This window comes from Mesocricetus auratus, unplaced genomic scaffold (assembly GCF_017639785.1).
Source record: "Mesocricetus auratus isolate SY011 unplaced genomic scaffold, BCM_Maur_2.0 Super-Scaffold_100009, whole genome shotgun sequence".
Taxonomy (NCBI): domain Eukaryota; kingdom Metazoa; phylum Chordata; class Mammalia; order Rodentia; family Cricetidae; genus Mesocricetus; species Mesocricetus auratus.
The window spans coordinates 26005605-26031966 of record NW_024429193.1 but is presented as its reverse complement, the minus strand read 5'-3'; the positions used below and the strand labels follow the sequence as shown (position 1 = coordinate 26031966).

Below are 26362 nucleotides of genomic sequence, written 5' to 3'. Positions count from 1 at the left end.
AATATCCATTCCAGGAGTGGAGTAATGGCTCGGGGTTAAGAGTTCTTGGTGATCTTGCAGAGGACGCAGGTTCACTTCCTAACACCCACATGGCAGCTTTGGAGCATCCATTTCAGGGGATCCAGCACCTTCTTCCAGCCTCTTTGAGCACCAGGAATGCATGATGCAGCACATGCATGTGGGAAAAGCACTCATACATATAAAATGAATATTTTATGTAGAATAAAATAAATATCCATCCATTGTATACAAAGTCTATTTTAAACTTCAGAAATATGCCACTGTTTTTTTTTTGCTTAAGATAGTACATAATAAATACGTCAAAAATCAATACAGGAACTGGAGAGATGGCTCAGCAGCTCAGAACATTTGCAGCTCTTACGGAGGACCACAGTTCAGTTCCCCACACATACAGCTCACAACTGCCTGTGACTTCAGCTCCAGCAGACACAAAACCCTCTTCTGGCTTCTCAAGGTGCCTGTATCCACATGTCCATGCCCATAGACACACACACAAGTCAATGGAGTAAAGGCAGATATCATTACAAACCCCAATCCTACTCTAGATCTCAGTTACCATTAATTTTCTCTTCATTTCAAGGCAGTAATCATTTAAATTATTTTAACCTATATTTCTTCATCAATAATATATATAATAATATAGCTTTGTAACATTATTATAAAAAACCAAATGCTCTAATATATAAGAGGCAGGTAGCCCAAGGCCTTAGTATTATAGAAGCATGTAAAATGTTACTAAAATGGGTGTATAGAAAATTAAATTTCTCAGGAAGAAAATTATTAACAGAAATGGATTCAGTTACCAGCTAAAACAGGGATAAATACATTATTTCCATGTTTCTTGACTTGTTTTGACATGAAGTGACTGAAATACTGCCATACAGCCAATACCAATTCTTTTATTTTTTTTTAATTTTATTTTCCAGTTTAAATTTAGATAAGAATCAAGGTTGCTTCACAAGTCAGTTCCAGGTCCCTCTCCCATTCCCTCCCTTCCTCCCGTGCCCCCCCCATTATCCCCTCATTTCTCCAGGGAGGGTGAGGCCCTCCATGGGGGTGTCCATAGTGTGTCATTTCATATAGGGCAGGGCCTAGACCCTTTCCCAAGAGTTCAGGGTGAGAGTGCACCTCACATTGTTCTATTGGAGTCCAAAGTCCGTGTGTATACTTGGGATGGGTACTGATCTGCTGCCCAAGGCTCAATAGAATCCCTAGGCCTCTTCACTGACACCCAGATTCAGGGGGTCTTGATCAGTCCCATGCTGGCTTCCCAGGCTAATGCCTGGGATTCAAGAGTTAACCTTTGTCTGGTCAGCTGTTTCTGGGGGTCAGACCAGCCCAGTCTTAATCCCTTTGATCATCAGTCCTCCCTCTCTGTTACTGGCTTTCTTGAGTTCAGCTCAGTACTTAACCAAGGGAGTCTGCCTCTTCTTCGATCAGCCACTAAATAAAGTTTCTGTTTCCCAGACTCTCTGGCCATAGGATTGTAGGCTGGCACTCCCCAGATCTATGTCTAAAATCCATATATGAGAGAGTACATGCCATGTTTCTCTTTTTGTGACTGGGTTACCTCACTCAGGATGGTTTCTTCTAGTGTCATCCATTTGCCTGCGAATCTCATGATTCCATTATTTTTTCTGCTGAATAGTACTCCATTGTGTAGATGTACCACATTTTCTCTATCCACTCTTCAGGTGAGGGACATCTAGGTTGCTTCCAAGTTCTGGCAATTACAAATAAAGCTGCTATGAACATAGTGGAACAGACATCTTTGTTGTATGAATGGGCATCTTTTGGATATATGCCTAAGAGTGGAGATGCTGGGTCTTGTGGTAGGTTTATTCCCATTTTTCTGAGGAATCTCCATACTGATTTCCAAAGTGGCTGAACCAGTTGGCACTCCCACCAGCAATGAAGGAGTGTCCCCCTTTCACCACATCCTCTCCAGCATAAATTGTCATTGGTGTTTTTTTTATTTTAGCCATTCTGACAGGAGTGAGATGGTATCTGAGAGTTGTTTTGATTTGCATTTCCCGGATGGCTAAGGATGTTGAGCACTTTCTCAAGTGCCTCTCAGCCATTTTAGACTCCTCTATTGAAAACTCTCTATTTAGTTCTGCAGCCCACTTTTTAATAGGGTCCTTTGGTGTTTTGGAGACTTGCCTCTTGAGTTCTTTGTAAATTTTGGAGATCAACCCTCTGTCAGATGTGGGATTAGTGAGTATTTTTTCCCATTCTGTGGGCTGCCTTTTTGTCTTGCTGACTGTGTCCTTTGCCTTACAGAAGCTTCTCAGTTTCAGTAGGTCCCATATATTAATTGTTGATCTCACTGTCTGTGCTACTGGTGTTATGTTCAGGAAGCTGTCTCCTGTACCAATTCGTTCAAGGGTACCACCCACTTTCTCTTCTAAGAGGTTCAGTGTGGCTGGATTTATGTTGAGGTCTTTGATCCATTTGGACTTAAGTTTTGTGCATGGCGATAGACATGGATCGATCTGCATTCTTCTACATGCCAGTCTCCAATTATGCCAGCACCATTTGTTGAAGATGCTTTCTTTATTCCATTGTATATTTTTAGCTTCTTTGTCAAAGATCAGATGTTCGTACGTGTGTGGGTTAATACCCGGGTTTTCAATTCGATTCCATTGGTCTACCTGTCTATTTTTGTGCCAATACCAAGCTGTTTTCAGGACTATAGCTCTATAATAGAGCTTGAGGTCAGGGATGGTGATGCCTCCGGACGTTGCCTAGTTGAACAGGGTTGTTTTGGCTATCCTGGGTCTTTTGTTTTTCCATACAAAATTGATTATTGTTCTTTCAAGGTCTGTGAAGAACTGTGCTGGGATTTTAATGGGGATTGCATTGAATCTGTAGATTGCTTTTGGCAGGATTGCCATTTTTACTACATTGATCCTACCTATCCAAGAGCATGGGAGATCTTTCCATTTTCTGAGGGCTTCTTTAATTTCTTTCTTTAAAGATTCAAAGTTCTTACGATACAGGTCTTTCACTTGCTTGGTTAGCGTTACCCCAAGGTATTTTATGTTGTTTGTGGCAACCAATTCTTTTATTACTACTCTGGTAAAAATAACTGACAAAATATTTTGGTTTACATGTCAAGAAGAAAACCAACTAGATTTTCAAAGCAACTGCCATGCTTCCAATCTGGTTTAAAAGTCTATCCAATTTGAAGTTACGTTTTATTCATTCTGTTTTATAAGCATAAAAAGGCTGTAATAAAAAAGACTAACAACTTTTCTTTGAACCAAGAATTATTGACCTTTGTCTTTTTGCATTACAGGGAAAGCTTGTTAACTTTACAAACCCTTGAGTATACAGTGCATTTTGCCAATACTGACCTGCTGAGTAGCCAGACCCACTTATACTTTACTACCAACACATCCAGATAAATTAGGAGACAGTGGAAGAATAAGGAAAGAGAGAGAAGGAGAGATTTGAGAGGGGGAGGAATAAGGAGAGGAGGTGTAATAGCATTCACCCGACAGACGTGTTGTGGATTTCTTGACCTTATTTTGGCAAATTGAGCGGAAAACTTGAGGGTTTTGAAGTTGTTGTTTCAAGGGAAGTAAAAGGAATTGAAAAAGACGGTGCTTAGTCTTCTGAGCCATTCATTCCCTTAGGTGGTAAGACATGCTCATGTGGTCTTAGCTCTTTGAAGGTAACAGCACAAGAAAAGAAGGAAGGGAGGAAGTAAGTAAGGGACAGAGGGATGGAGGGAAGGAATCAGAGAGAAAAGGAAGAAGGGATGGATTTTGTAGTGTGTGTATGTGTGTGTACAAAGAGCAAAAGAGAAGGTTAGAGTCCCTGGGATGGGAGCTGGAGTTACAGGCAGCTGTGAGCCCCCCTGAAGTGGGTGCTGAGGACACCTCTATCCTCTTCAAGAGCAGCAAACACTCTTAACTCCTGACATCTTCCTAGATCCTTTATTGCATTAATTTTTACAAAGGATTCTAATTCTCCTTAAGATAAAGGGAAGCATGCTTATTTAGGATAAAACTAAAACAATAATGCTTTTAAGATATGGACCACACTAGAAGAAACCATCCTGAGTGAGGTAACCCAGTGACAAAAAGAGAAACATGGCATGTACTCTTTCATATATGGATTTTAGACCTACATCTGGGGAGTGCCAGCCTACAATCCCATGGCCAGAGAGTCTGGGAAACAGAAACTTCATTCAGTGGCTGATCGAAGAAGAGGCAGACTCCCTCGGTTAAGTACTGAGCTGAACTCAAGAAAACCAGTAACAGAGAGGGAGGACTGATGACCAAAGGGATTAAGACTGGGCTAGTTTAATCCCCAGAAACATCTGACCTGACAAAGGTTAAATCTTGAATCCCAGGCATCAGCCTGGGAACCCAGCATGGGACTGATCAAGACCCCCTGAATGGGGGTGTCAGTGAGGAGGCCTAGGTAATCTATTGAGCCTTGGGCAGCAGATCAGTACCCATCTGGAGTATACACACAGACTTTGAACTCCCATCCAACAATGTGAGGTGCACTCTCACCCTGAACTCTTGGGGAAGGATCTAGGCCCTGCCCTATATGAAATGACAGACTATGGACACCCCCATGGAGGGCCTCACCCTCCCTGGGGAAATGAGGGGATAACGGGGGAGGTTGGGGGGGAGGGCATGGGAGGAGGGGAGAGAAAGGGGGGAGGGACCTGGAACTGACTTGTGAAGCACCCTTGTTTCTTATCTAAATTTAAACTGAAAAATAAATAAAAAAATTTTTACATGCACAGAATTGCTAGTATTTTACTTAATGTGAAAAATTTTTTAAATGACAGAATTTGTGATGGAATAAAAATGAAGTTAATTCCTATTACTATTATACTATAGTATGTACCTATACTTGTACATATATATATTACGTATATGTATACATATGCACATATGCTTACTGAAATCCATAATACAAGGTTATTATTTATAATTTTAAAACATCCATTAAAATTAAATATTATTGAAAAAAATGATGTGGACCATCAGTGTCTGTGCTACTGGTGTTATACTCAGAAAGCAGTCTCCTGTACCAGTTCGTTCACTTTCTCCTCTAAGAGGTTCAGTGTGGCTGGATTTATGTTGAGGTCTTTGATCCATTTGGACTTAAGTTTTGTGCATGGCAATAGATATGGATCTATCTGCAGTCTTCTACATGCCAGCATCCAGCTATGCCAGCACTATTTGTTGAAGATGATTTATTTTCGCCATTGTATAATTTATGTGGATTTTAGACATAGAGCAAAGGATTACCAGCCTATAATCTACATGGCAAGAGAAACTAGAAAACAAGGAGGACCCTAAGAGAGAAATACATGGTCCCCAGGAGAATAGGAAAGGGACAAGATCTCCTGAACTAATTGGGAGCATGGGGGAGGGGAGAGAAGGTTAAGAGAAACAGAAGGGGAGAAGAGGAGGGGAGAGGAGGACATGAAGAAGCAGAGAAGCAGGAAGACTGAGTCAGGGAGTGAATAGAGGAGAGCTAGAAAATAGATACCATAATAGAAGGAGCTATTATAGGTTTAAGTAGAAATCTGGCACTAGGGAAATACCCAGAGATCTACAAAGATGACCTCAACTAGTGGAGAGGCTACCTTAAATGCCCTTCCCCTGTTATGAGATTGATGACTCATATGCCATCCTAGAGCCTTCATCCAGTAGATGATGGCAGCAGAAGCAGACACCCACAGCTAAACACTGAGCTGAACTCTTGGAATTCAGTTGCATAGAGGGAGGAGTGATGAGCAAAAGGGTCAGGACCAGCTGGAGAAACCCACAGAAACAGTTGACCTGAACAAGGGGGAGCTCATGGACCCCAGACTAATAGCTGGGAAGCCAGCATATGACTAATCCAGACCTCCTGAACATGGGTGTCAGTTTGGAGGTCTAGGCAATTTATGAGGTCTCTGGTAGTGGATCAGTATGTATCCCTAGGACAGGAATGGACTTTGAGAGCCAACTCCACATAGAGGGATACTCTCTCAGCCTAGACACACGGGGGAGGGTCTATGCCCTGCTCCAAATGATATGACAGACTTTGAAGATACCCAATGGAAGGCCTCACCCTCCCTAGGGAGCAGAAAGGGAATGGGATAGGTTGTTGATGGGGGACAGGGGAGGAGGGGAGGGAGAGGGAACTGGGACTGACATGTAAAACAAGCCTGTTTCTAATTTAAATTTTAAAAAGTTAAAAAAATATGTACCACCAGAACTCATTTGTTAGAGACCCATTTTCTCAACATAAAATTCTGAAATTATTTTCTACAGGTAACATTGAGTCTCATTCCAGGTTTCAGTTTTTGTAGTTGAAGAAGAATAAATGTTACAGACCATGTCTCTGTCCCTGTACTCTAAGAGAGCTTTACTCATAACTGTCTTTCCGTTGGTTCCTAGGGGGATCTGAATCCCACCAGAGTAAAGGATACACATCAGAACACAAACTCACAAATCCCCCAAATAAATTCCCAGTCACCATCACTCTCCATCCTTCCAATTCTCCACTCCAAGTTCAAGTGTAGTCATAGATTTAAATTTTCATTAGACTTTGTTCCAAGACAAGACACATAACCCTTTTAACTCCTAGCTAGTTGGAGTTATTTATATTCCCATGGACTTCTGGCATTTCATCTAAATGGAGCCCAGAAAGTTTTGTTGTTTAGGGATGGAGCATTTCAGTTCATTGTTGGGGAGGGACACTGCTAGGGGATATAATTTCTCTAATGTTTAGTTTTTCATATTTTTTCTGGAGCCTATTTACTGTAATTGTCCTATTTACTCATTTCTTCAGAAATTTCTTTTATATCCCTTTGATTTTGCAATAAATATTCATTCCTTTTTGCTTAAAATTCAATTCCTTTTTCCATCTATGTCTTTTCACTCTCATTTTACCCAAAACATTGTGACAAATACATGATGCTTAATCCCAGCTTCCTTTTCAGGCCATTCCTCTCACCACTCCCCCAGTTAGATCTGTCTCAGATGCTTCATAGACATAGGTGCATATATCCACAAGACCATGATCCTTCTGTGATGTTGCAATCAGTTTGCTCTTGTTTCCAATAGGAACAAGGCAAATGTTCCTTAAGATGAATCCACATATTCATTCAATAGTCTAACAGCAATCATGAGATAGTTGTTGAGTGACATGGATGGGTGCTAACAGATGACAACACAATTTTGGACACAACAAGTGAACCCTACAGTAGAATTTAGAAATAACACATCATTTTGGTTCAACAGCAGGGATTATTATTTCACATTCACCCAAATTATGTGATTCTCCCAGAAAAGAAAATGGCTTCCAATTTAATCTAAGGGACAATTTTTTTCTCAAATTCAATCCTAGAAACATTTTTAAAAGCTCTCCACTCTCCATGCAGAGTTCTTTGCCTCTGTTATTGACTATGAGTGCAGAGTCAATTGGAATCACATTCCTTACTGGGAGAATCAGCAGATCCCTTAACCACAGACCTCTTATTAGTGGCCTCTTTGCTTTTCTCAGCCTTGACTTAAAAATCTTGGGAAAGAACAGACTTCCTAGGGCCAAACTGAGTAGTGGGGCCATGTCACATCATCTCTACAGCAAAAAATACTTTCTCTTATCCTTATGCCCCCAAAGACATTTCAAATGATTTTCTACACACTGAAGTGTGATCATATACATCAATAAAGGCAGCCATGTGTTCCTTTGGGAAAGAATTCATTTGAAATACAGATTTCTTTTGTGAAACTGGGTAATTCTCTTTAGTCAGTTTGGAAAGGTTTGTCACTAAAACATCCTTTTGGTTGGCGTATAACAATGGGTTCCAATATTTCTCATTCATCGGTTTGAAAGTTCAGTGTGGGCTATAAATGGACATTACAATGGATGTATCAGAGGACTATGAACAAATAAGAGTTATTGGGGCTATAGAGATGACTTAACAGTTGAGGGCATTCTTTATTCTTACAGAGGACTGGGGTTTGTGTCACTACACCCAGTCAGTGGCTCACAACCATCTGTAATTCCAGTTCCAGTCACTCCAATGACCTGTTCTCTCTTACCTCCACAGGCACTAGGCATGTGCTTGATGACCAGACATATATGCAGGCAAAACATTCAGACACATAAAATAAAATAAATCTTAAAAATTAAAAATAAGAGTGATGATGGTGGTACTAGTATTGGTAGAAGGGATGGTGTTGAGGTCACAGTGGCCTAAATATTGGTGATGGGGTTGGTGGCCAGTGATACGATACTGATTATTGTGCTTAGATGCTTGTAGGGAAAGATCTTAGGTACCTGTAGTACTGACCACACCTGCTTGGGCGTGGTCACAGGTATGTAGAAGATGTGGGGGATAAAGAGCTGAGAGAAAGGGGACTTGCTCTCTCTTGGGGTTCCTGTTGGGTCTCAGAGAGGAGCAGAGGCTGACCTTGGGTTCTTGGCTTCTCATGTAAGAGAGAGTCATTCTACACATTGAGACCACTGAATTTATTCCTAATGATATGGAATTAACTTCCTTGTTTATAGAATTGCAGGAAACTATCAGGAATAAGGCTCATCATATATATATCTTACATATTAGATCCCATACGGGTCTGGGTCTGCCAGGTCCTCTAGCACAAGGTAATGATGAGAATGATTGTTTATTAATAGGAAGTGTTCTAAAGGCTTCAGAATTTAATGAAAAAAAAAACATGTAAATAGCAAAGGCTTAAAAAGGGACTTTTCCCTCCACCAGCAGGACCTGGTGGAGGGGCAAGGGAGGAGGAGTGAGAGAGGGAGCTGGGATTCACATGTGAAGCAAGCATGTTTCTAATTTAAATAAAAATATGTATTGGAAAAAAGGGACTTTTCTATCACTTGGCAACAACCAAGGAAATAGTAAGAAACTCAAACCCCATTACCAGCAGGCAGTAATCCCAAAGGTATTCATAGAAATGAAATTTGAAAAAATGGATGTTTTTCACTTTCCAGAATTTGGAATTTTAAAATATGTGCACCATACCATAGACACATTTTTGGGCTTTCAATGGGCCACAGCTCTTAGCTCTGAAAAAGCTGATTCTGTTATCACACACCTCTTAGAGGTGAAGGCTGTTATGGGAATGGATATACTTGCACAAATAAAAACTGACAATGCTCCAGTATATGTCTCCAGCAAATTAGAACCATTTTTAAATATTATAACATAAAGCACATAACTGGAATACCATACAATCCCACAGGACAAGTAGTGGTTGAGAGAACTAACCAAACTTTAAAAGAAATGCTCCATAAACAGGCAGGGGAAACAAAGACCACCAAACACAGATTACATAATGCTTTATTAACATTAAATTTTCTTTTTTTTTTTTTTAGGTTTTTATGAGACAGGGTTTCTCTGTATTGTTTTGGAGGCTGTCGGTCCAGCCCGGCCTCGAACTCACAGAGATCCGACTGCCTCTGCCTCCCGAGTACTGGGATGAAAGGCATGCGCCACCACTGCCCGGTAACATTAAATTTTCTTAATGCTAATGAGAAAGGGAAAGAAGCTACAGAAGGAACCAGACTACAGAAAATTCTTCTAAACTAAATCAACTGGTGTATTTCAAGGATATAATGACCTCAGTTTAGAAACCAGGATATGTGTTACATCGGGGAAGGGGTTTTGCCTTTGTTTCCACAGGAGAAGAAAAAGCTTTTGATCAAGATTCAATCTGAACAGGAGAAACCTTGGGATGAGGAAAGATGACAGGTCATTCACAAAGTCATATCCCATAAAGTGCATGGAGACCTCACAAAAGGAAAGAGAAGTGTTTTGTTCTTGTCTTAACAGGAAAACCCATCTCTAAACAGCAAGAAGATACTGAACGTGTGGATACCCAAAGAAGAAAGGATAGCTAGCCAAAAGAACCATCAAATAAAGAAGAATCTGATATTTGGAATCAATGTCTAATTCTCTTAACCTATATCTTTGCAAATATCTATTTCTCTTTACTTCCTAATACTCTTTTAGTCCCAATTCACTTGAACCAATGCTGTTTTTGGAGTTGGATCTCTCCCCCTCTAAATCCAAGCATGTTGCTAAAATAAAATTCAGAATTTCTGTATTATATTAAAAAGCCAACTGATGTAAGACAGAAGAAAACAAAATCTAGGGACTGTTATTTATCTATACTCAGTTCTTTCTCTGAAAGCCTAATTTCCCTCATATTTATTATCTTCCTTATTATTGCATTTCCCAGTATGCATACCTATAAAGTTGAGATTTCTTTGTTGACATTAACGTTTAAGTCCTCCCCAGAGAACAAAGAATTTCCTGACAACAATCTTTGAACACTCCGGAAAGAAAATGGAGACCCATTTCATTGATTCCACCTGATCTGACTTGATGCATCTGAATTGACAACTACCACCCTAAAACCAGTTTGGGGCTACGTGGCTCAAGACAACTCCAGACTAGTTAACTGAGATGGTGCACCTTCTTATTACACTCTGGCCAGAGCCTCAGACGATAAGAACTTCCATCAAGAGCATCAATGAGGCATCTCCCACCAAACGAGACTGGGTACAAATGTTGTAGCTAGTCTACTCAAGACTTCCACTACTCTAACATTTTCTTCCTACAGGATCCCAAGAAGTTACCATCATCCCATTTCAGCAGGAAGTAATTCTGAGAATACCACGCCCCCTTTCCCTACTGTTGACATTAAAGGATAATTTACACTTGTTGAAGAGTTAGTTTTTAATTGTTTAGGTTGGTATTGGAAGGAGGTGTTCAGACTTGGGCATCTCTTTCAGATACGTTTAGGGTTTAGATAGAATAGATATGCTTAGGTAGTTTATATTTTCTGATGACTTATAATTTATCATAATTTGTCATACTGTGTAGTCTTATTTCTATTCATATTTGATGCATAAATATCCTTATCATATTCCATGTATATATGCTTTATATATGTTTGAGACATTTTGTATGTTGACACAATTTAGTTTTGTTTCAAGTCTAAACCTTTCTTTAGACTAAAAGGGGAATTGTAGGGAGAGATCTTAGGTACCTGGAAATCTGACCACACCTGTCTGGGCGTGGTCACAGGTACATAGAAGATGTGGGGAATAAAGAGGTGAGAGAAAGGAGACTTGCTCTCTCTCTTGGGGTTCCTGTCAGGTCTCAGAGAGCAGCAGAGCTCTGACCTTGGGTTCTCAGCTTATCATGTAAGTGATTTCTCTCTAATAAAATATCATATGACATCCCTATCCTATGTAGGTTACTCTTCCTCAATAGATGTTAGTAGTAATAATAGTGATAGTGGTGCTTGCAGTGATGCTACTGGGTTTTAGGGTGTTACAGAAACTTTTATAGACCAGTTATGCATGATCCAAGGACCTAAGATTCCAAACACTAACAGTCATCAAAAATCAGACTGGAAAATTGGCTCCACATTAATTGTCTCACAACCAAGAATATTCCTTTGGTCCACAAAACAGCACAAAGTAAATAGAGCTACTGATTTTCTGAGGTATCTTCCCCTGTGCAATTCAGTGGCTTTATGTCACTGTGCATAATTTATAGAGAAGAAATATTGATGTGGGGCTATCTAGCTTCCATCATACTTAAATGAGGATTACACTTAAGACAGAACCTAAGCCTTGGCTTTTTTTCTAGTGTGCTCTTGAAAAGTATATAGCTGTTTCCATCTCAAACATTCTGTATGTACTACATGGTATTTATCAGAACAACCTTCCTGCCACTGGCAGAATTAATAGCTAAACTATTTTGATTGTGGGACCCACCTCCCCTCCAACCAACTCAGATATGGTCCCTCTGGAAAACAGCACCTGCAAAGGCATGATTTGACCCATACAGTAACATTTGACAGTTTCCAGCAGGTTCACATGACCTAAGCTTTAGGCCAAATCAATTCCATCACACCTTTGCTTGGAGATGGGCTGAAAACAAAAACACAGTCAGTCCCTGGGATCTTTGCAACTTCTTTGATGTAGATTCTCACCCAGTAGGGACATAGCAGTGGAACCAGACAATCAAAACAACTGGTCTTTATTACTGTTAGCTTGCTCTCCCAGACACAGCCTGCTAAAAGGAAGGAGGGGAATCCTTTCCAAGCTGGGATCAGCTCTCCTGAGGAGCTTGTGGTTTCATGAGTCTAAAAACCATGCAGCCGTTTCCAATACTGCTTTGTCCAGTGGTGTTCACAGGGTCCCCTGCTCCCAAAGCATCGTCTAAAAGTCATTCCTTCCAGAGAGCCAGTTCAAGCGGCAGCCAAGAGTCAACCTTGATAAATACGATTTTAATAAGTGCTAGAAAATCAGGACATTACAGGCTCTTGGCTTTTGTGATTTTTAACATGCCGAGTTCCCTACAGAGAGCTGAAGAGGAGCCAGGAACATGTCACCCTTTCCATCAGGGTCCTGCACAAAGTCATTGTGTGGAAGAGACATTTCCTTGCAGGTACTACTGTATATCAAATGTATCCACTTCTTGCCGGGACGGGGGCGGGGGGGGCCGGAGGGGGAGAGGATGAAATTAATTTGAAACTAAAGAGAAGAGTCTGTGGCAACACTGGCAGAGGGAGGGTTTCAAAAGCCAGCCCAAGGGTACTCCAAATCCACCATAAGGGAAACATCTGACAGAGAAAAATGTGCGCTGGCAATTTGTTTGATTGTAATTTCAACAAAAAACAATTGAAAGCATACGTTCATGGAATCAGGCCCCTCTCATCCAGCAGAAGTAGCTTCCCGTGAACAAATGCGACATCTTAGCATGCCCCATGCTTCCACTTTCAGGTGTCCTGTATCTGTGTGGCATCTGATTCTGGTGCCTTGGCATGGAAGAAGCCTCACCATGGTGACACAGGTGGCAGAGCTAGATTCCCCTCTGCTGAAGACGAGAACGGTGGCAAAAGTGGACACATGCCTTGCAGATCCAGCATTAATGAGAGGCATAAATAAGTCCAAAGATTTTCCCTGCCTGGGTGACATTAAGACTCTCGCAAAGGGGCAACAGAGGGACATAATTTGTCCAGCAAAGTGACGCAGTACTGGATGAAGGGAAGGCATGCTCATTTATTTTCGCTGAGAGCTGTGTGTCCTTATTGTTGTCATTCACAAGAGAATGCTCCGAGGAAAACGGCCCTGTCTGTGGTTTGCAAAGAACAAACGTTCAGCAAGGAACAGCAATGCATTAGAACCCAAGGGGTCCTCTGCAGATTGTTTGCAAAGAATGCCAGACCTGTTTACAGGGTGTAAATATCCCAAGGCGTCAGTCAACACAGTGATAATTAATGTGTTTAAAGAGCAGTATATGGAGAACACAGCTGACAATTTGGCAATGTGGCGTAGGAGAAGGAATTGTCCTTTTTTATTGATTCACCTTATCAGGACGACTGCCTTCCCAGCATTATGGTCCCTGTTTGCCTCTTTGACAGTCTGTGGCCATCCACAGAAACTCAAGACATTCACCTCTTGTGACCAGGTGTTTCATAGAAGAAAAAATACTTGGGACAGACAAAGTGTTCTCTGTTCCAGTGGAGTTCTTCCACTGTATGACGAAGTGAATAACTAAAGAGTGTTTGTAAGAGAAACAGCTGGTAGGGAAAGAGTAAGCACTCCAGTTCTTTTATAAGTGTCCACAGTCCAAGAAACTTGTTACAGGCTGTGATGAAATCCATTTCCCCCATGTATCTCCAATCATGCAGAAACATTTGATATCACCCTACCAGATCTATACTTGACATACATCTCCAAGTGGCGGGAGCCAAGGTTGGCCTGTGACATATCTTCAGTTAACTGAGTCAAATAAAATACTTCATAAAAATAAGATCTGCTTGTGCACACTTTAAGATAACTTATAAACTCAGAGAACAATAGGTCTTTCAATGTGATCACAAATAAGGCCTGCTAAAACCAAAAAGCGCGTGGCTGGGATTTTAGACGTTTTTGTTAATGCTAACTCCACCTCCACCAATGTCTGTCCGATTCTGAGTTAACGTCATGCTCTTTTTTCTTCAAGATGGTAGCCTAAGGTTATTAAGTTGTCACTCTATTTCTAATAAGACAAAATTACTAGAAACACTGACACTAGAATACTTCCAGTGATTCCAATAGGCCCCTTGTAGTATTCTATAGTCATCACGGAAACCAGAAGTAAATCACCACATATTTCCGAATGTACAAAAGTTAAATTATGTGACCAAAAACCCCATTAATTTCTCACTGTCTCACGTTAATAGTTAATAGTTCCTCATAGAAGGACTCTTCTCCTGTCTTTTGGGTCCCAGCACACAAGACTTGATAGGAGACAGTTTCTATTATAAATGGAGTAAAGAAACCTGCCTTCCCTCTAAAGATAGTTATTACAGCTGCACTGGCTTATGACATTGCTTAGATGCAAAATAAAGAAACAATAAATAAGTAAAAGCTTCACTATTTTGGTTAATTGAAACTGAAAGAGAAGAGCTATTCAAAGTTTTCTCTGTCTTTCCTGGAGTCAAATGGCAAACTGAAAACGCTGAAATAACCAGAAATGCCGAGAATCTGTGTTCTTAAAATGCTAACCTTGCATCTGCGGTACTGCCCTGCCACCATCCCCATAACCAGGGGCCAGGCTCCAAGTGTGAATTCAGCAGGGTCTCCAGACCTGCTGAAACAGAAACAGTGTGCTGTAGCCAAGCCAGCTGGGCCTTACTAAGCCTCCAAGTGTTTCTGAAACCTCTATATAAAACCAGAGCAATGCAGAACATGGGCTACTAGAGAGAAAATGGCGACTAGATGGAGAATTTTCTAGAAAATGGCAATAATGAAACAGTAGAACAGTAAGTTGTAGAGAGAGGAACATCAAATAAATAGTATGTGAGATTGTGGTCCTTAAATATGGATCAAAGTTGATCTGCAAAACCAGGCCCTTACTGCCCTCAGTATTTTTAAATTTTTATATAAACCTTTTGTGGTTTATATAAAAGGGGTAAAATGCACATACTTTAAGAAGTATTCTTTTAGAACCATTTTATAAAAAGATATCTGAAGATATAGGGAAGGGACCAGCTCCCCCCCCCCCCTTAGCAGCCATGGCAGGCTAACATGAACTCAGATCTGACCTTGCTGCTCCTGGCTCCTGCCCTGGTCACTCGTGGCAAGGAACCAATCAGAAGTTAGCTGGCAGGGCTGTGCTTTAAGGCTCTAGGTGTGCCTTACAGGTAAGGGTACAACAGTGATGTGCAAATCACAGCAACTGCCCTGGAAGGGCCTATGGGCCATAACAACCAGTTGACCAATCAGCACATGGCAGGTCGTCCAAGCCTGGAAGCACACCAATCCTGATACTATTGTGTACCCTAGACGCTACCCTTACACTGCTCTATAGGATCCCTGCCTCGTGATTTCTCAGGGTCTTTTCTCCAGCTATCCGCTGCAGTGGATGAATGTAAGGCCCTAGATAATGGGGTTAGCTCATTAAACAACTACAATAAATGACTCTTTGCTTTTGCTTCGAAATGAGCCTCTTGGTGATTTTGGGATTCAGAATTTGGCACAACATTATATTATATATTAAAAATTACTACAAAATATCACAGAACTCCATAAGTAAACTTCTATTTTTAATCAGTAAATTAACATGTTTACCCTCCTTTTAGCTTAATGCCTCATGGTTTCTTTGCACTGCTTTAATAAACTTTTTCTGCATATTAAAAACTTATTGAATGAAATTGTAGGCAAAAGTGAGCCTGGCAAATGTTATTTTGGCTTGTGTTAACACTGGGTGCAATTGTTAAAGAAAATGTTTGACTTTCTGTGTTTGCTTAGCAATTTCTAAATCAAAATAGAATATGCTCTGAGAGCCATTTCGAAACATTTATGTCCTTCCAACATGTCAAAGGGCCAGGATAATGTGGCGTCCAAGGGATGGAGACATTCAGGGAGCTGAAAACAGAACAGCTTCCTAAATAATCAGGTGACCTGGAGCCGCAGAGAGATCATCACACTGGGTCCTGCCAAACAACAAAGGCTTTCAGATACAAATGCGGCTGGGAAATTAGTTGTTCTTATGAACTTTTGCCTGATTCCTCTCAGAATGCGATGAAATACAAGAGGCCTGAGAGAGTCATTGAGGACCTGAAAATTTTTATCACACTTTATTCCCCCCAAGAATCTAGTTATCTAAAAAAACACAGCATGCAATCTGGTCCATTCTACCTCAATGCTAGCCCAACTTGTAGAGGAAATTCTGCTCCCTACCCCTTGCTGCTGGTGGCAGAACTGAATGAATTGTGGTATCCAAAGATGACATGCTGGAGAAGGTTAATTTGCTCCAAAGAGCGTTGAGAGTCCTCTAAAATCCTGGCATTGTGTTCCATGCTGTTGAATTTTACAGGAAAGAGAAACTTTTACTTCAGGAAAAAATCCAAAATAAAGAGACTTGGGAACTAGGATTTGCTTCAGTCTGTAGGGACGTCAGGGGACTTCCCATTTGCTGAGAATGTACTCTCTTAAGCAGTCACATATGGTTTGCATCTGTTAATCTCGTGAGCACCTTACATCTTCAGTATTTCACTGCTTAGAGAATTTTCCATTGGTTTTAACAGTATAAATAAAAAAATAACACGCCTCTGAAATGACAACTTTTGAGTTGTAAGCCTTTACTAAGGGAGATAACTTTATGATTATCTCATGTAACAGTAACATCTCTACAGTTAGTGATAGTTGTTCCATAACATTCGTATCTTCAGTAATACATGTTGTGCATCTACTAGACTAGACAGAGGATTCCTCTTCTGAGTTCTCTGGATGATTTTCATTGCTTTTTTTTCCAATGATGGATCTTTCACTCAGTTACTCATACATGCCCAGCAAGTGATCTATCGTAAGCGATGTTCCTAGCTTTACTGCACATTAGATATGCACTCTATGCGTTGATATTCCTGTAACTGTCAGAAAATTCCACAGAAATTTCTATTTTAAATATTACTGCTTACTTAAGTGACCTATGTGGAAATAATGGAATATTTGTGAAACAAGTGTTTCAACCTATATATGGTCCTGGGTTTCCTCCTGAGTGAAGAACCGTGTTTGACTGGAAAGCCACAAAGGTCAGCTCTGTGCAGCCCCTTTTAGAACACAGCAGTTTTATGACTGTCTTGGTGTGGTTTGGATCTCTGTCTCCAATGGCAACCATGCTGCTGACAGTTCCTCTGCAGTGGTTTTATTTTAGCATCGTGATAGACAGAAGGCATAACCATAGATTAAGATAGAATTCTCATCATAAACGATGACAACTACTTCCTCTCTGTTCAGTGTCAGCTGAAGGTTAGCTGTTCTGTGCTCTGCTGTCAGATTCACCCAGTCTGGTTGAAACCATGGCTTTCTCTGGCTATCATCTGAGAAGCCAGTTAGGAAATCTGGATCCTGGACATTGACATTGGGGCCTTCTGATCCACAGGGAGGTATCATATTCTATGTGGATCAAGACCTAAACCCATTCCCGGTGTAGTCAGGTTTCTCTGTTATTATGATGCTATAATGGATAGTAGCTGCCTTGGTGCTATGTACCTCAAGGCAGAAGTCTAGAATGGTCAGAAGGGTCCTAGGGGAAACAACTTTTGAGGTCCTCCCAATTTCAGCATTCAAGGCTGCACCATCCCCACTCCAGCTCCACGCAGCTGCTTGCAGCCTGCCTGTCCTGATCTGAACATTTCTTCACATATAAAGTCAGCTGCATTTGGATTTGTAGTGCCAGAGGGAAATTAAGAAGGGGACAGAAGGTGAGAGAGAGGAAAACAAGGATTTTCCTGTCCAGTGCTCTCCAGGGGTTGTCATTGGAACAAGTGGGAGATTTTTTACAGTACAGTATATAGACAACTCTCTGTGTTTTTCAAGAGGAGAGAAATGATACTGGACACGCTGCATAGTGCCTGGGGCATCTTGGAATCAGGCTTCTGACAGGTTAAAACCCTACAGAGTAGTCAGTTCATCTCCTCCTGACCTTCATGACTTCCTTTGTCCCTGGAGCCTTTCCCGTCTCTCTGCCTTTCTCCCGCTAACCCTCCATTTCTCATCTCCTTCTTGACACACAGTGTATCCATGTGTCCATTCATCTCTGTGTCTGCCTGGGCTTCTGTCTATGCAGCTTTGTGGATCAGTGAATCTCTTCTGTTGGATTTTCTGTCTATCTTTCTGTCTCTGACTTTCTTTCAGTGTCTCTGGTTTAATGACTGAATTTCTCCTTCAGTCATTCCAGGTCTCTTTCCCAGTCTCATCCTCAGCCCATGTTTGACCCAGTAGAAAACAATTAATAAGCAAAGCTAACATCTCTAAAAACCTCTTAAACACCAAGACCAATTCTGCAATCAAAAGTCACTATCTGTACAAATGTATACTAAAAAGAAAAAGTAAATAGAAAATGTATAAGCCATACTGTGCTTTTGTGGTAGAGTACTTACACAGCTGGGTGGAAAAGATTGATATGATTACTCATTTGAAAAACCATATCTAATCTGGGAAGTACATTGGACTAGACACTGGGACATAGATTACATGGATTTGAATATGAACTCAGCCACTAGGACTTTACAGTCAGAGAAGACAGAAGGTATACACAAAATCCATACAAATATATAATCATAAATTATAATATTTACAATAAATGAAAAGAAATTGATTCTTTGAATGAAAATAACTGAAGGAGCTCTATTTACAGGGCTGGTAAGAAGTGAGCGAGGGAATCATCTCATTGCTAACTATGATCTATAGGAGAGGTAAGAGGGCTAGGAATCTTTTAGACAAGAGAATGGCCTATGTTAAGAACCAAAGGTTAGAACAAGTTTAAGCTGACACAGCCATTAAGACTTTAGAATGTCTTTGTGTCTGTCATTTTACTTATATTCACATGGGTCCCTAATGGGAGGCACTGCTTCAGGACATCGAAGAACATTTGCAATGTGTGGCCCAGCCAACAGGAGTCACTGGGATCCAGCCTCAAAGGTTTATCTACTTCTAGTGCCAGCCAAATAGTCTGCTTCCTGATCTACCAAGAGCTTAATTAACCACACACAGCTACTCCCAATGTACCTTTCTCACCATGATGCACTGGTGTTCCTGAAATCTTGAGCCAAATATGTCTTTCCTCCCTTAAGTAGCTTCTATCACATGTTCTACCAATGGCAATAAATGCAACTAAAACATCGGGCAGATATATAATGAATAACAATGGAATATATAATGAAAACATGCAAAACAGAAGAAACCAGAGGCTATAAAATTGCCTGCCCAGAAGAAATGACTAGATCCATAGTTTCATGGCTGAAAAACAAGGAAATTATCTTCCAGCTCTCAGGAAGGCTGGGATGAGAACTGTCCTGTACTGACTTTTGGCATTACTCTTTCCTCTTCGGCCTCATGGCCCATTTGAGGAACAGTCCACAAATGTTACTGTAGTTCAAGAAGTGTCACTCTTGCCCCGTAATGTATGCCAGGCTTCCAAATCTGAGACAGATACTGCTGTGCACTGACAGTCTGATCCACTGTGGAATATGTTTGTTGCTTTTATTCAAGAACTAATAAAGTTAATTAAACGAGCAGGTGATACTCTCCTGATGAAAAGTTGATTTTTCCCAGAATAATAAATATTACATTCTACTTTTTAAATAATAATAACACAATATAGAGAAGAAAATGTACTTTTGAATTTTCTTATGTGTTCCACCTACCTTCAGTTTGGGTTTTCAGGTCCACCCTCATCTTGTTTGTCTGTGTGTGTGGTAGAGAAGAGCACGAGCTAGTGGCGAAGATCTGATCTGGACAAACCACAGCACTGGGTTTCCTTCTAGCTATGGGTTGGGTTTCACCGACTGAATAGGACAGAGGGGATAGTAAACGTTTATCCCCTCCGGCTTGTCCCATGTAGCAGTCCCGCAGGATAGCTGTGCCCACTGGCTGGAATCTCATTTTAGGTTTCTAACTCTACAGACTATGAGCTCCCTGCCTCCAATGTCCCTTGTGCAAATAATAGCTCCTTCTCCTAATGAAAGGTGAATGTAGCTAAGTCCTTTTTAGCTACTAATTTCAAACTTCTACATCATTATTTTGATTTCCTTATAATGTGGCTGCACTTAAGTAAAAGTCTTGGTTTCGGTTTGGTGGCAGTGATGGCTGTTGTTTTAAATTCTGCTCAAGGTTTCCTAACTTACACTTGCTACATAATTCCAAAGTGCCATGCCCAATAGTGAGCAGGACAGGCCACTGTGATGAAAGAAGGATATGCAAGAGAAATTCAAATTGTAGTTTTACTAAATACATATTCCACATAAATATGAAAACACTCAAGGAATGAGTATTTGTTAAACAAGTAACGTTGAATTCTTGCCTTACATAAAATCATAAAAAAATTAAACTTTCAGAGAGGTAGCAAGTCAAAGACAATGGACTTTGAGTTTCTGGCATTAGAGAAAGGCTACTTCACAGAGCTTGTTAATACCAATTCCTCTTGTAAAACTCTGTGCAAGCAGCCACCCTCAGTGGCCAACTTATGCTCTCCATAGTAAGAAGGACTATAGGACACCTTCTGTCTTTGTAGATTTATATCCTACTTTAATGCAAACAGAGGAAGGATCCTACACATGATTGTCCCTAATTCCTTTTGTTTAACAGTCCTTCATCTTTGGAGAAGCACAGTCTGGCTTCCCACAGTGCTCACATGCACTCATGAAGACCACAAAGAGCACACACAACCTTTCCTTCACTTTTCAATATGTTTTAGAGTCTGGAGAAATTCTGTGATGGTATGAGACTCCAACGCTGTTTCTTCTGCTTGGCAGCTGTGTCCTCAGTGAACCTGAGTCTTCAACTGCATCCCAGATCCTCCCAATAACAGTTTCTCTACAATAACACAGAAGCAAACTTCTCCTCCTCAAAGCTCATGGTGACTTGTGTTCTACAGACAGATATGAAGTTCACTCTTCCAGTGTATGTGACTATGATGCTGCATAAACAAAGGATGCCAATATTGCTAGCCACACAAGACTCGAAGAGAATGGCATGAAGGAGCTTCCCCCACCTGCAGCCTCAAGAGGACTCTTCTGGTGCTCTGATATTGGTCTTCAAAACAGGAACATTGCAGATTTCATTTGTTGTTGCTGTTATTGTTTTTGAGACAGGCTTCTCCATGTAATATAGCCTTGGCTGTCCTGGAACTCACTCTGTAGACCAGGCTGGCCTGGAACTCACAGAGAGCTGCCTGCCTCTGCCTCCCAAGTGCTGGTATTAAAGGCGTGAGCTATCATAGCCCAGCATTGTTTTCAACCATCGTGAATAGAGGCAGTGTGTTACGGCAGTCTTGGGACTTGTGTGCAAACTCTCCCTTTTCTCCATTTTTTTCTCATCTATTATTTTAATGCTGCTGTTCTCCCACTCACCTCATCCACCTCTGCCTCATCTCCTCAGCACCTGTTATCAGTGAAGATGCCATGGGACCTGCCTCTGGAAGGTTCTCAACCAATGGACATTTGGCACCATGAGGAGACATTTTCTCTTGGGAAGTTGATGCTGGCATCTTTTATATAGGACCATAGAACAGCAGAGCTTACCACAGAATGTCCCAACTACACAGCTGAGGTTTGCAGCCTTTCCCTAGCACATGCCCTAAATATGTTTGCTTCCAACCCATCTATTGAAAAGAGGAAATGTGCTTGGCTGAGCAGTGATGAGAAATAATTCATTAGGCAGCATGAAAATGTGTTCCGTTTTGTTTTAATTCAAAGTGATCACTGGGCATTTCAGACAAAGTGAACTCGTGTTTCCCTGTTAGACAGTGACACACAGTCCCTGTCATGCAAAATTCCATTTTCACGTCAATTCACATTTCAACTCCGTAATCCGGAACTGAGTTTTCAAACTTTTGGCACAAAGCTGTTTCCTTTTTGGTGCCCTGTCCTCTTTGTGCTATCTGCTTGATTCTATTAAGCACAGACATGTGTTTAATTTTTGTATCCTGTCTCCTCTTTTTCCTGTCTTTCTTTACGCTTCCCCCTGACCTGTTCTACTAAAGTTTGCAAAAGCCACAGACTTTTAAAAACACTAATCTTCCAACATTCTAAAACATTTTAAGGAAACCATAACTAACAGAAAACATGATGGTGATATTTCCCCTCTTAATACTCACGAGGCTGATACTGAATCTAATGGATTTACTATATACTCGAGTATTTGGTTATTTGGGTTTTGGAGCTAGCCTAAATATTTAGGTTAGCATCTCCTTTACCAGCACAGCTTACAACCAGTGTTGTAAACTGCCTTGCCATGCCACCCACCATGCTTTTCTTCCCAGTCAGATGTACCAGCTGTCCCAAATTTCATCAGCGATTTCTCAACAAATTAGACATTTTTTGTTCTTTTATCTCTTTGTAACTATTTTAATTGGACTTCCCTAAGTGAGGAAAGCTGAGGATGATCACTTAAGTTCTATTGCAGATGAGGAAGCAAGTGTTATTGCTGAAGTGGAGAATGTAAATATACATATTTGTATATTTATTATAAGTATATTATGTAATTATATATTGTATATAGTATATATAAATATAAGCATTGTATAATTATCCTATATACAGTTATTTATATTGCTTTGTTAGTTGTTCATCACATAGTTTCTGAAAATATGATTTATTGCTCTGTAAAATGGTTTAAGTTCAAACCAGATGTTCGTTATAACTAGAGTGCGATTGTGCCTCACATGCAAATCAGTATAATTCATCATCTCAGTTGTTAAGGCTGAAGCACGAAACAAAAGGATTCATGTGAGTTCACCATCTTGCCCCACACGGATGAAAACGTGGGGAATCAGAAATCATCACGGAACACAGTGAGAATGTGGGAAATAGAACAAGCTTCCTCACCTCGCTGTGAAGTCTGGAATCCACTGCTGAGATGACTGATTTGCATCCACTGTCCCAGCTCTTGGAGAAGGTTGCTTTCCTTGTCTGTCACATCATCACATTGCCAAACGCCGAAATGAATTCTCCAGGAAGCACTAGTGGGAAATCTGTTTCTTTTTGTAGAAAAGTATTAAATGGTCTGAGTGAGGACTTGAGTGAGACGTCTTCAAAATAAAGATGACATAGGTGGAAGCCAGAAATGCTACCATCAATTCTAGTGATGCTACATTACAGTCACAGAATAGATGCACTACTGCAGGAGACACTGGGTCTTCCAATATGTAGGACCAAACTCAGGTGAAACAGTACCAAATGTTTATAGTTGTGACTCAGACACACCACACAACAAAATAGGAATCACAGCAAATTGTCTTCACCCTGTGAAATTCAACAGAACATTTTTGGTGTAAAGAAATATTCACTGATGACTAAAGACAAACATTTTAGGTACAGATAATAGATAAAACAAAGGTACTCAATTATTTGTAAGAACATTATTTAAAATACAAGAGAAATATCATTGATAGCAACTTATTAGTTATGTTCTAGGCCATACGCATTGATTATGTCTGGGTTAATATATGAAAACCTGACATTTTATAGTGAAAGAAATATAGCAGACTTATATTTCCTTTGAATTTTATTGCATACAAAAGTGTTGAAAAACTTCTTCTTTCTCACCCACATGCAACTGACTGTTCTATTTTCCCATCTTCCAGATGGGTGTCAAGGACTCTAGGGACATACAGATTAGTCTTGGGTCTCTGAGTTTCTGAAACAAAGGGATCCAAAGAAGATTATCTTGGAACATTTGCTCTAGACTATTTTATGAGCCAGAATATAATAGACTTTACAAGGTCACTGTAATCATGAATTTATTTTTCAACTGAACATACTCTAAATGAGAAGATAACCTCATCAGTGGCTACTTGGTAGTAATGAATCAGATTGGAGGAAGATGTTTAGAACATCAACAGGCATTTATGGAGTCAGTTCTTACATCCACAGCAGAAATTTTGAATGCCTTATTTTTACCATTGTTTGTAATAAATTATTTATGTGGGTGGTATAGTAGTCTTACTACATCTATCAGGTATAATAGACTTACTATACCTAGTAGTCAGTCTCTGATATTAACTCTTCCTTTTCACTAGTTTACATGAAAAAAAACAAATGTGACTAGAAGATCAACAGTTGGGCAAATTGCACAACACTAAGCAGTGTGCTCAACTGGTGAGTTCTATCAGGACAAGCTAAGTAATGCTGTCATATCTAATGGCACGAGAAGCTTGGGAAATTAGAGAAGAGCTATTCATGCTCCCAAGTAGCCAAATACGCTTATATTACACCAATCATCAGCATAATTCAAAAGAGTTGGCCAAGTGTTCCTCACAGCATCCATTTTTTGGCTTGTAATGTTATACCCTTATAGCCCTCCTCTGCTCCTTTCTCTGTGCTCAAAACTGCCAAGGCTGCTCTTCTGTCTCCTCCTCATCTGCTAAACAGCCAATGTGCTATGACCCAGTACTCATTTACTTGTCTATTATCATTTTATACATCTTTTTACATACTCTCATTCAGTCTTCCAGCTTCAAGGAAAGTTTGCATACAAAGCAGGGACCCCAGTCTGATACCTGGGGAACCAACATAGGACAGAATCAATCCTCCTGAACATGAGTGTCAGTTAGGACAGTCTAGGGGTCTCTGGCAATGGAACCAATATTTATCCCTAGTGCACAAATGGATGTTGGGAGCCCATTCCCCATGGAGGGATATGCTCTCAGCTTGATACATAGGGGAGGGCCTAGGCCCTGCCCCAAATTATGTGATAGACTTTGATAATCCCCCATTGAAGGCCTCACCCTCTATGGGAAGTGGATGGGGGAGTGGGATGGAGGGATTGGTGGGGGGCATGGGAGGATGGGAGGAACAGGAAACTGGGATTGATATGTAAAATAAGATTGTTTCTAATTTAAATAAAAATTTAAAAAAGAAATGCTTTCAGGCAAAAATAAAACCTGAATCCTCAACTACTCACAAGCTTTAATACACATCCAGCAACCTACTTTGAGTAATTTCTTGTATAGCTCAATTTAAAAATGGCAAAAAATTAAAAATGTAACAGAAAAAAAATCATCTACAATAATCAAACTTATATTAATAGTTGGTATGTTTTAAGGTTAAACAAATATATTTAGATAGATTCAAACATTTCATAGATCTACAAAATATGACATTTAAAATGTTTTAATCACATAAGACTTTTCATGACAATGAGACACATCTGCTTCTGACAGCACCAATTTACTTGAAAAGAAGATGAAGGGCATCAAAGAAACTCTGTATGGAGTCTACTCTCTTTATGGCAAAAGTTAGCCATTTGGGCAAAGAAACTAACATTGACTCAATTGCTGATGGCATACTGTCCAAACTGGGCCAGCAGGAAGCAAAGAGACTGCCAAACTTTGTCAAGACAAAGTAGGACAATCCTTCAGAATTCCCTGCTTCATAAAAAAGTCTTTTAGATATTCTAGGATCATAGACCAAAGCTGATGCCCCAACATTACAGAGGAGCCATGGATGACTGTCCAGGAAGTCAACTGTTTTTGTCATTTGTATAGTTTTGAAAGTGGCTTATACTATACTTTCTGTTTACTCAGGTAATATATATCCTTCTGGGGTTTTTGATGGAGTTGAAGACTAGATAGGCATAGTTTTCCTTACTTGTGATAGAATGTAAATTAGGCACAAACTTTGGACTCACAAGATAAGATAGATAATAAAGTATTTTCTTTAATTTCAGCAAATACAAATAGACAGGATATTATAACTATAATTCTTAACTGTTTTTGTTATACACAATTTTACTATGTTAAAATTAAAACCCTTTTTAATTAGAAAAAATCTGATACACAGGCCAATGCAAACAAAAAACTATGAAATCATCTTATCTGGTTAGAATAGGTATTACCAAAATAAGTAAGCATTGCAAGTGCTGACAAGAATGTGAGGAAAAGGTTACCATATGAATACTATATAAGAGGAATGGATTTCCTCAAAATACCAAAAATACTCATCTGTGAATCTTTTGAAATGCAATGCTAACTGACATGGGAAAATATACCCATTGGTGCAAGAATGGCATGAATGTTATGGAGATAGCCAACTTCTTTCTGATTGAATATAAGGCCTGCTCCACAGGGGGAAAAAAACACATTCCTGATACTGTAAATATGGCCAAGAACTACTATTATTCTGCTAAATAGACATAGTATCAATCTGTTTTCTAAATTTATATTACCCTTCCCATAGATTATGAAGTTCTCAGACCTCATCACAGTCGTTTCTTTGTGCAGTGGATGGTGGTTAATACAGAAACTAACAACTGGTCAAGTACAGCAAATAAGCGTCAG

The 26362-nt window shown here is 40.1% G+C and overlaps 1 long non-coding RNA gene across 1 annotated transcript in view; it reads right to left on the bottom strand.

Annotated features, from left to right (window-relative positions):
* LOC110343061 overlaps positions 1 to 26362 on the bottom strand; it is a 101499-nt gene that overhangs the window by 12109 nt on the left and 63028 nt on the right. The window contains exon 4 of the long non-coding RNA XR_002385256.2: positions 22911 to 23327. This is a non-coding gene — a long non-coding RNA (uncharacterized LOC110343061). The remainder of the gene's footprint in view (positions 1 to 22910; positions 23328 to 26362) is intronic.